Source organism: Musca autumnalis, unplaced genomic scaffold, assembly GCF_047663935.1.
Source record: "Musca autumnalis isolate F117 unplaced genomic scaffold, ASM4766393v1 scaffold_2, whole genome shotgun sequence".
NCBI classification, from domain to species: domain Eukaryota; kingdom Metazoa; phylum Arthropoda; class Insecta; order Diptera; family Muscidae; genus Musca; species Musca autumnalis.
The window spans coordinates 197,761,203-197,769,976 of NW_027411755.1; positions in this window are offsets into that span (position 1 = coordinate 197,761,203).

Consider the following 8,774-nt stretch of genomic DNA (forward strand, 5'->3'; position numbering starts at 1 on the left):
CTGTAGGTCGCAATAATAGTCCGATCGCCTCGAAATTTTAACTAAGGTAAGAGTATATGACAAAGAAGAAGCTTGCAATTTGAGATGGGGATCAGGTAATATTTATAACCATCTAAATATTACCTGATCAACATCTCAAATGGACCACAACTTTTGTGTGAAAATTGCGAAAATTTTTAATATACAGCTTATTTATATCTTTATTTCTAGAAGACACATTCCAGCCAAGTAAGCTATAATTGGAAAAGAAACTCTTGGCGTTTCTATTGATGCCAATTGTGTTGGTGTACATGATCAGTTAACAGGGTTACAACCTAATGTATGGAGTTATTTGTTTGTAGTGTAATCATAAACACGCTAGAGGTCGCAATTATAGCTCAATAGTCACGAAATTTTGCACGAGGTAAGAGTTTAGTTCGAAGAAGATGCCTACAATTTTGGATGATAACCTGATATAATTTAGGGGGTGAAATGGGTCATTCATTACTTTTGTATGAAAAATAAAAAAAATATTTTTGGTTTATATTTTATTTCCTGAAGGCCATATACCGGCAAAGTAGCACTCATGGGACCTACTGTTTATCACCGAGTCCGAATGGCGTGTCCTAAGATACAACTTTTAGAGAAGTATTACATGACTGAAATACGCAGGAAAAATGTGGCCTGACCTGGATTTTCTACACATCATATTTTCAACGGTGGCAAAATACCCCTCAGTAATGCTGGCGATATTTAATGAGTATATTAATGTATGTAAAACTTATCTACAGGTGGTGTCTTAGGACACGCCGTTCGGACTCGGCGATAAATAGTAGGTCCCATATTATTGAGTTTATATAAATCGGGGTGCACTCCCTGTCCGTTCTGGGAACAATTATTATATTATTTGTGGAACAATTATTATATTATTATTTAAGCTTGATGTGGTGGCATAATCCAAAGTTATTTCACGGTGCTCTTGAATCAAATTTAAATGGAAGGTGCTTACACCTGGGAAGTTTTTGCGGATTCTGAAACTACAATGTTAATAGATGAGAAAAATCAAAAAACAAAAAAAATCGCCGAAGCGCTTTTTAAATAAATCGCGATTCAAGTTGACATTTTTAGGGGTTATTTAGGTTTTTGCGATTTTGTTGGAAACCGCAAGTCCTATCAAAATATAAGTTAGAAAAATGTTGTAGCTATCAAAATTCTCTACAAGATTGACCTTAATGATATTTTCGTAGGTTTTACAACTTTTGAGATATAGAAGTTGAAATTGGGACAATTCAAATTCAATTCAATTCTGTATCGTCTCCTTATAAAACAATGTCATGACTGCAATTTCCCAACTTAAACTTATATTTCTAAAAAATGGTACAACCTTGGAAAAAATATATAAGCCAGCCTTGTAGAGAATTTTCACAGCTATAACATTTTCTCAGGTCCCATGCCGATAAGACTTGCCGTATTCAATCAAAATGGCGAAACCATAACAAAAAAACCTAAAAATGTAAACTGAGCTTCTTTATCTCAAAAATGGCACAGCCTGAGAGCAAATCATAAACATCAAGCCTGTAGAGAATTTTCACGGCTACAACATTTTCTTTAGCTCCCTTTCGATTGGACTTGCGGTTTCCAAGCAAAATCGTGAAAACCTAAAAGACACCTAAAAATGTGAATTTTGACCGCGATTTATTTAAAAATCCCTACAGCAATTTTTTCTTGTTTTTCGATTTTTCTCATCTATGAACATTGCTGTTTCAGAATTCATAAATTTTTTCCCTGTGTAAGCGGTTTTCATTAAAAGTTAGTTAAGGCGCACCCTTCATTACATTGTTTTATAAGGAGGCGATACAGTTGGTGCATTGTCCCAATTTGAACTTCAATATCTCAAAAATGGTAAAACCTACGAAAATATCAATAAGGTCAATCTTGTAGACAATTTTGATAGCTGCAACATTTTCTTTACTCTCATTTTGATAGGACTTGCGGTTTCCAAGTAAAATCGTAAAAACCTAAACAACCCCTAAAAATGTGAACTTGAATCGCGATTTATTTAAAAAGCGCTCCGGCGATTTTTTTGTTTTTTGATTTTTCTCATCTATGAACATTGTAGTTTCAGAATCCGCAAACATTTCCCAGGTGTAAGCACCTTCCATTTAAATTTGATTCAAGGGCACCGTGATTTCTTACAATAAGTTTTTTACAGTGTTTTATTTAACTTGCTTTGGTGTCTGTTTAGTTCAAATCTAGTAACTCATTTTCCACACAGTTGCAGTTGACCAGTCGAATTAAAACTTTGCAGATTTGGATGACAAAACATGATTATGAAACCAAAACCATGAGTCCAATTTTTCATATAGCCCCCATATAGCGGTGCCACACGATTTAAAGTATTTTAAGAATTCTATATTCATTTTTAGGCCGAATTGACTGTAATTTGGCATTTGGGGTTCCCAAGGTTTTCGTATAGCCTTCATAAGCGGTACCACCCGATTTCAGGTATTTTAAAGATTTTATCTTCATTTTCAACCCGAATTGGCTGACGCTTGGCATTTGGAATTCCCAATGGTACAGAAACTTCCCCACCAAAAATTATGGACATAAGTCCAGGTTTTGATATAGCCCTTAAACAACGGCACCACACGAGTGCATGCATTTTAAAGTTTATATCTTAATTATACCCTCAGCATTTATGCTAACGAGGGTATATGGTAATATTAAAAAATGTTTTACAATCGTTGAAGTTGAGGTTCACCATTTAATAAGTCGCGAACTGTCAATATATTTTATATAATATGAATATATTTTTATTAATTGAAGTGTTTTAGCCGGGGTCTCATAATATAGAACATAATAAATAAATTACGTAGAAGCTGTGTTTGTGGTAATATATAAAAATGGGTAAAAATGTGTTGAAGTTAGCAAGTTTTTTTGTGTTTTTTCTTGATTTCTGGTCAAACCAGGGAAAATTCAGACCTGAGCTCAAAGAAAGAATTGAAGAATACCCCTTGGGCAACATGGTTCTAATGTATGACTTCTCGATATATACAGTGCATCCATCTTAAATCGATGCTGACATTTTGAAGTTTTGAAATCGGGGTTTTTTGAATTTTTCTTATAATTGGAGGGCGCAACCAGATAATGACCTAAACTATTTATTGGATTGTAGAACTCGTGATTCCACGTCGTTTGATGTATATCTCATAAGTGTGCTCCGTACAGCTCCCTAGTAATAGGAGTCCAAAATCGAATTTTTGGTGCGTAAATTTTCCTTAAAAACCTATTTTTTGGCTTCAAAATTTACAATTGTGACTCAGGTACCCTTGAATCCCGCGTGATTTTAGTTTTTTTCCGCGCCGGATTTAATGAGCCCTACCGCGATCGAATCCATCCACTAAAACCGCTGATATAGATACCCTGAAAATAGGAAAATAAGCAAAATTTTATTTTGACTAATCCGCATACTAAACCGCGATTTCCCTTAAAATTTTTTACATATATGGAATCCTTTATACGCGATTATAATATTTGTCAAAAAGGTGTGTCATAAATTACAGAGATTCGGGAGTAGTATTCGTATTTAATCAAAAATAGAATCAGGTAGCACATCCGCGGTTCTTGACGAATCTGTATAAAATTTGTCTTATTGACGTATTTTTAACAGGGGATCACTGAAATCGGATGCGCCTATGAATCATATGAATTGCGTTATTTTTACCCACATGAATCATTTTGGTGTAGTAAGATGCAACTGATGGCACACTTTGGTCGCTGAATGAAACATGGAAAAATGCAAACATATTGACAGAGATGCACTCGCTCTATGCGAAAAGCACATGCGCCTCAACTGATTTTAACTATTTCGCGTGTTATACGGTTTTTAACTTTTATGTTTTTTCTTTGATTGTAATATCAATATCACTCTTTATTTCCTAATTCTAGTGCTTATCACACTAAGCAAATATACTTTCACTATGATAAACTATTTTCCTTGAAGAGGTTTTAGCAAAATAATTCAGGTTTTGTTTGGAAATTTAGCGAAATAGTAGAATAACTCTCAAAAAATGTTCTCAAATTTTTCGTATTAAACCAAAAAATATATTCTTGAAATAATGTTCCAACAATAAACTTTTGTCTTTTGTTGTAGCTGCAATATGCAATTTAAAATCCTAATCTATAAAGTTTTGGTCTCACATTTTTCTGGACATTGTCTAGATTCTGTACGTAATTTATTTTTTAGAGATTTTTATGGACTCTTAGTTAGGATAAATAAAATTTACTCCTAGATTCCTTCATTATTTTTTGATTTTCCGCGAAAATGAAAATAAATTTAGCAAATATTTAGGCGTCTACGGATAGATATTAAATGTTGTTACCGATTTATATATAAATTTTGGTATTACAACTCAAAGGGAAATTTTAAATATTTTTTCTTTATAAGGGAATAAAACCCCCCATAACTTTTGGGCGCAGCATCCAAGTTTGTGAACGCGAACAGATTTGAAACCACGATTTTTTTCTTAACCCATGTACCAAAAATCGTGAATGTGCTTGTAAACAAATTTTTTAATTTTTTTTCGATGGAATTGTAAAGGAATTTTGAAATTTACCATATACACTTTCATACGGGCAAAATGTGCCTCATCGAAATAATGGTTTTAGACCCCAAGTATGTTTGGACGAAATGTGTTTCAGACAATTTGGAGTCGATTTAGCAATGTCCGTCCGTCTGTCTGTCTGTCCGTCTGTCTGGCTGGCTGGTGCGCACGATAACTCTCGAACGGATGAACCGATTTGGTCGGAAATTTGGCTTTCGCAATATTTTGTCCAATCTTAGTTTAAGTTCGAAGATGGGCTATATTGGTCCACTCCTTCCGGTACCTCCCACACAAAAGTTCGAAAATGTTCGGAAAATGTGTGCGCACGATAACTCTTGAAGGGAGTAACCGATTTGGTCCATACTTTGCATATCGTGAAACTTGTACCAGACTTAGATAAGGTTTCAATATGGACTCAATCGGTCCACTCCTTCGGGTACCTCCCACACAAAATTTCGGAAAAGTTCAGTTTAGGGACATCTCTCGAATCGCTTTGATTTTTGTTTTAGCAACTTGTATTTACTGCCCCCATACGACGGTACAAGTTTAATTAGCGGCAAGTCCATACTTCCTTAGAAAATAGCATGAAAGTTGCAATAAACACCTATAACACCGAGTGAGGAGGTTTGAGCGCAAGATAACTCTAGAACGGATCTGCCGATTCAGTCCAAAATTTGGACTTAGTAATATTTTGTCCAAACATAGTTTAAGTTCGAAGATAAGCCATATCGGTCCACTCCTTCAGGAACCTCCCCCACAAAAGTTCAAACATTTTCGGAAAAATTGTTCGTACGGTAGCTCTTGGAGGAAGTGGCCGAATTGGTCCATACTTTACACATCCTAATATATCTACCAGATATAGATCAGGTTCAAATATGGACTATATTTGTCCGCTCCATCCAGTTCCTCCCAAAATTTCGGATAAGTTCACTTTAAGACCTAATATCGAATCACTTTGATTTTTGTAAAAGTTTTTTTCAGGGGCAAGTCCATACTTCTTGAGCAAACAGCCCGAAGGGTGTTAAAACCCCCTATGACACCATATGTAGTGGCTAGAGATCCACTTCCATAATGGTCAATGTCGATCGATTCCTTTTAGTATATCCTCCGCAAAACGTTTGATCTTTAATCCTAATCAACATTTTTGTCGGTTCAAACGCTCAAAATTTTTAAAACCCCTAAATACATACGTTTTTTGGGAAAAAATTGTTTCAATATATACAGGCTGACACTGTTTTACTTGTTTTTTCCCAAAAAACGTATGTATTTATGGTTTTTTTTTAGTTTTGGGCATTTGAGCCGACAAAAATGTTCATTAGGATTAGAGATCAAAAGTTTTGCGGAGGAGATACTAAAAGGAATGGATCTACATTGACCATTATGGAAGTGCATCTCCAGCCACTACATATGGTGCCATAGGGGTTAGACTCTTCGGGCTGTTTGCTCAAGAAGTATGGACTTGTCCCTAAAAAAACTTTTACCATCGTAATTGAGGCAGCGAATGCAAGTTGCTTCAACAAAAATCAAATTGATTCGATATCAGGTAAAGTGAATTATCCGAAATTTTGTGTGAGAGGTATCGGATGGTGTGGACAAATATAGTCCATATTTGAACCTGATCTATATCTGGTAGATATATTAGGATGTGTAAAGTATAGACCAATTCGGCCACTCCCTTCAAGAGTTACCGTACGAACAATTTTTCCGAAAATTTTTGAACTTTTGTGGGGGAGGTACCTGAAGGAGTGGACAGATATGGCTTATCTTCAAACTTAAACTATGTTTGGACAAAGTATTACTAAGGCCAAATTATGGACCGAGTCGGCAGATCAATTCGAGAGTTATCTTGCGATCCAACCACCTCACACCATGTTTTGCAACTTTCAGGCTATTTTCTCAGGAAGTATTGACTTGCCCCTGATAAAACTTGTAGCGTCGTATGAAGGGCAGTGAATACAAGTTGCTAAAACAAAAATCAAAGCGATTCGAGAGATGGCCATAAACTGAACTTTTCCGAAATTTTATGAGTGGACCGATATTGAAACCTTATCTAAGCCTGGTAGACATTTCACGATGGCCAAAGTATGGACTAATTCGATTACTCCCTTCAAGAGTCATCGTGCGCACAAATTTTCCGAACATTTTCGAACTTTTGTGGGGGAGGTACCGGAAGGAGTGGACCGATATAATCCATCTTCGAACTTAAACTAAGTTTGGACAAAATATTGCGAAAGTCAAATTTTGGACCAAATCGGTTGATCCGTTCGAGAGTTATCGTGCGCACCAGCCAGACAGACGGACGGACATTACTAAATCGACTCCAAATTGTCTGAAAGACATTTCGTCCAAACATACTTGGGGTCTAAAACCATTATTTCGATGAGGCACATTTTGCCCGTATGAAAGTGTATATACCCTCGTTAGCATAAATGCTGACGGTATAAAGAAGAATTGTATTGGCCAACAGCCACTTCTCGTCAAACAAAAAGAACGCTTTACAAAACACTGTACTACCCCTGCTGATGTATGGTTCCGAAGCCTGGGTACTTGCGCAAGCAGACATGAAAGTGCTTGGTGTGTTTGAGAGAAAAATTCTTCGAAAGATCTATGGACCAATCTGCATTGACGGTGAATATCGACGTCGCATGAACCACGAGCTGTATCTGCTACACGCAGAGAAAAAATATAGTTGGAACAATCATATTCTAAGAGCAAAATAGTGTATTTTAAAATTCTTAAAATATGTATTGTGTCATCATGTTTCCTAATAAAAAATATATGGTTGAAACAACAATATATTTTCAGATTTTTAAAATACACTATTTTGCTCTTAGAATATGATTTTTCCAACAATATCTCTTCTCTGTGTGTATACAACGACATCAGTATTGTTAAACGTGTCGAGATGCAACGATTGCGTTGGCTAGGCCATATAATAAGAATGAGCGATGACGAACCCGCTAAAAAGACGTATAAATTCGGGCCACATGGCGGTGCACGCAGAATTAGCAGACCAAGGAATAGATGGAGCAAACAAGTGGATGAAGAGATGAAAAGGAGCGGTATTCCAGAAAGCGAAGCAATAAACAGAGAGAAATGGAGATATTTTCTCAGATCGGCCTATCGAATAAATGTTCTGTAATGGGCCAGCTAAGTAAGTAAGTATGTGGTGAAATTTTTATGTTTGCACAAAATACCAAAATCCTATATATTCATAATTAGCATAAAAAATATTTTGTGGTTGCTGGACGGTTGGGCAGTTATCGATAATTGCAAAAAATCGTCATTCAAAACTGACAATGTGTACTGTACTTAAGTCGCTAAAAAATTTAATATTTGTTCTTCGCAAACGTTTTTTTTTTAGAAATCTTGCAAATTCTGATCATCGATATACAATGGATATATGTAATTCTGACTCGCGGGACTGGAATACATATGTGAACACATGTACAACAACATAATCATAACAACATAAACTCTGTTTGTCATAACTTACGGTTACAACATATGAAATTAACACCAAAATATTTTTAGTTTCCAAAACCACTAAAAATCTATTGCAATTTAAATGTTTTTCATTTTTTTAAATTATTTCAACGCAAGTTAAATTGATTGTTGTAACTAAAATATATATTTTTTAACTTTCAAATATTGACAAAACTGAAGCATAAAATGTAAATTTTTCACTAAAAAAATTAAATAAAAGAAATGCAAAAACACAAGTCAACAATAAACAATCCAATGAAATGTGTGGAGACAGTTAATATCCTTAAAAGGAAATGGAAAATTTTCGCTGATTTTTCGTGATTTTTTAGGTTTTACCTTTTTTGCCATGAGGCCATTCCGAATTGGTGAGAATTATTAAAATTAGTTCAGCCGTTCTTTAGTTATAAGCGTAGTAACTAACACAATTTCCTTTTATATACAGTATAGTCTCGATAATCCGGACACCACATGTTTCGGCAATGTCCGGATTATCGAATTGTCCGGATTACCGAGTAGTCACAAAAACACATAATTTTGTAAGTTAAAATCATTAATATCGGAGGTTTACTAGATAGTAACCTGACATCTATGGTAACCGAATTCATATTAAGCAAATATCACGGGTTGCGACCATTTTAAGTAGGTTTCATGGCTACCAGATTTTCTTCTTAACTTCTAAAACTTCTTTACAATAGCCCATGTACA